At 56.0% G+C, this 2798-nt stretch overlaps 1 protein-coding gene across 1 annotated transcript in view; it reads left to right on the forward strand.

Annotated features, from left to right (window-relative positions):
- Nucleotides 1–2798, forward strand: part of ALKBH5 (AlkB family member 5, RNA demethylase) — a gene marked incomplete at its 5' end in the record, with an annotated part of 16489 nt that overhangs the window by 3738 nt on the left and 9953 nt on the right. The gene's annotated exons all lie outside the window — the stretch shown is intronic.

The following is a 2798-nucleotide window of genomic DNA, read 5'->3' on the forward strand; positions in this document are numbered from 1 at the left end:
CCCGGCGCCCAGCCAGGCCGAGAGAAAGCGGCAGCAGCGCCTCGGTCTGTGCTGCTCTTCTCGGGCGGGCGGAATTTAGCTGGATTTCAGTCCTGCGAACCATCGGCTGTCTGTTGGGGGCTGCTGGCTAGACCACGTTTATGGGTTTTTATCTTTTTTTTTTTTTTTAAAAGAATTTGATAAGCATCAATCGATAGAAGCAGAGGGGAGGAGATAGAGGAATTCGCCCATTCATCTGGGGAGCATGTGCTTTGACAAATGCTTAGCCTGGAAAAAAGGGAGGGGAGCTGGGGGGCGGGGGGTGCGGAGCCAGGCGGGGTCGGGTGGTTCCAGCCGGACCCCTGCACCGCACCGTGCCCCGCAGCCGCTGTCATAGGAAGCCAATCTCAGCACCGAGCCGGCTTTCGTTTAACTGCCGGGTGTTGCATCTCAGCACCGTGGTTGGAAGTAGCGCGGTTGTAGTTAGCCAGAGGAACGGATAACCAGAGGTAACATTTCCCAAGTTCTGGGAGCTTGTACGCTGCACGGGCTTCCCTTCTGCAGCTGGCGAGTGCTCCAGGTTGTCTCCCCGGTGTTTGTGATAGCAGTGGAAACATCGTGGTGTTTGTCTCTCCTGTTGTCTCGAGGCACGCCTGATGGTAGCATAATCGGAGCTGGTTGGAGTCTCTGGAGGATGAACCTGCTTTTTTCCCCAGCTGGAGGAATCTCTCCGCAACTGCCTGGATTAGACGCTTTTCCAGAAAAGTCCGATCCCTCAGAACAGGCCGTTGGTGCAGAGGAAGTTCTGCGTGTGCCAGTGGTGATGAGGCAAATAGGTTTGTTCAAGCTCTGCTTGAACCGGTCGGTGTCACGTCCGTGGTTTGTGGCAGCAGCTTTCCTGAACCACAAGTAAAGCCTCGAGCGGCTCAAACCCTGCGATGGGCTAGTGTGTGAGGTCCCTCTGCCTGCGAGCTGGCCTGGCTGTCGTTAACCCCTAGAAATATTTCTCGTTAGAGGCTCTGCAGAACTTCAGGGCCTCCTTTCTGGTGATGTTTGTACAAAAAAAATCTGCTTTCGTCTCCATGTGAGTCAGTTATGTTGTGGCTCGGCAGCAGCTTTTCTGGACTCAAAAAGAGACTCGGGGAGGAGTTGGGGGTGTAAGATCTGACAGGTTAGTTAGGAGTTGGGGTGTTAGTTGGGGGAGCGTGCGGATAGCATCTGCACCTCCCTGTGTTCTTCTGGAAAATGCTCTAGGCTGGAGACGTCACGCTTGGGTGTTCTCACGGGCAGCAATTTAGGATTTTCCTTACCAAGTTCTCTCTTACCTCGTGCTTTGGGTTTGTTCTCTGGGCAACAAAACTCTGGATAGACCCTCGATATCATTACGGGTGTTATGTTCCAGCATCTGCCCCTTCACCCATCATCAGGATGCGGCAAGGCCGGGCAGTGGGTGAGAAGTTCATGCTGGCACGAAGCAAAACAAGCGTGACACAAGCAAATAATCTTTTTTTTTCCTTCCGTTTCTCTGCCTGGTGCCTGTGCGAACCCCTTTGCTGGCGGGCCGTGCAGAGAAACACCTTCCATGTGTCTGATACGGTGCAAGCTGAGTTTTCCCACACCGTCGTGGCACTGGGGCAGACTGGTGGGTCCCCGTTAGGGCCTCAGAGTGGGGTACTGGGGCTGCGGCTTTGGCGCTGCCCACGTGCCTCTGGGACCACGAGCTCTGCCTAGCACCGCTCTGAGAGTGAGCTGGAAAGTGGGTACCTGCCTGGGGAGCGAGAACGAGTGGCCAGGCTGACGTCGCGTGATGGAGAGCACAGGTCTGGAAGCAGACCTTTTCCTGATGTACGGGGTGTCGCTGAGGATGTGCCGAGTTGAATGTTAACGTGGGTGATATTAATGAATTCGCTGGAGCTTGACGCAGAGATTCCTGGAACATAATAGAGCATCATTATAAGCCCCTTTGCGTAACGCTGTCTTGTTCCGCAATGCCTTGGAGGACAGGGGGGGGTGGACATCAACCCCTGTTTTAACTGATCAGGTTTTAGACTCTTGACTATTCTCAAAGCGGTAAATCCACCTTTGAGAGGTGTGCGTTTCTCGCTGAGTGGGTGGGTTATCTAACCAGATAAAGGAAACCCGGTCCCGTCCCCAGAGAAGACCTCTGTGTGCGTGTGGTCTGCTCCCTGCCCTGAGCGTCCCGAATCACCTGCAAGCCGACGGCCCGGGCCGTGCTCCTGGAGGGCCGGCTGACAGCCGGCGTGGCGGCAGCTTCACGGTAAAGCCTCCTGGGGAGAGTGGGCTCGGTGGTTTCTGCTTCAGGTTAAACTAGCGTGGGGGTGTGCTAGCTTTGTGTGGCGTGAGCAGCCTTCACCCGAGTCCCTTCAAAGGTCTTCCTGTCCTTGCCGGCTGCTTCAGGAGGCTCTGAAGGCGTTTGCCTTCTCTTTTCCCCGTATTGGACTCCAGAAGGCTCTTTTGTGAACAGACACTCTCCAAACAGCAGGTAGAGGGCAGGCCCACCTCTCGGACCTGCTCGTTAGCACCCACGCGAGTGACGAGATGTGCTCCCGGCGGGGTGGTTCGTGTGCCCGAGCAGGTGTGTGATGGCCGCTCTCCACAGACCCGTCGCGATTTCGCGTGCTGCCCTGGACCCCAGGAGCTGCGCGGAACAACAGAAGCAGCCACAAGGAGAACGCTCCTGTGTTGTCGTGGGTAGCCGGGGCCCTCGTTGGCCATGGCTTTTTCTCCCGCCCGCTAGAAACGTGGAGTAGGTGAAGTCATCTCATGCAGCGAAACACTCCTGCCGAGAACGGCTACTG

This window comes from Pygoscelis adeliae, unplaced genomic scaffold (assembly GCF_000699105.1).
Source record: "Pygoscelis adeliae isolate BGI_AS28 unplaced genomic scaffold, ASM69910v1 Scaffold946, whole genome shotgun sequence".
Lineage (NCBI taxonomy): Eukaryota > Metazoa > Chordata > Aves > Sphenisciformes > Spheniscidae > Pygoscelis > Pygoscelis adeliae.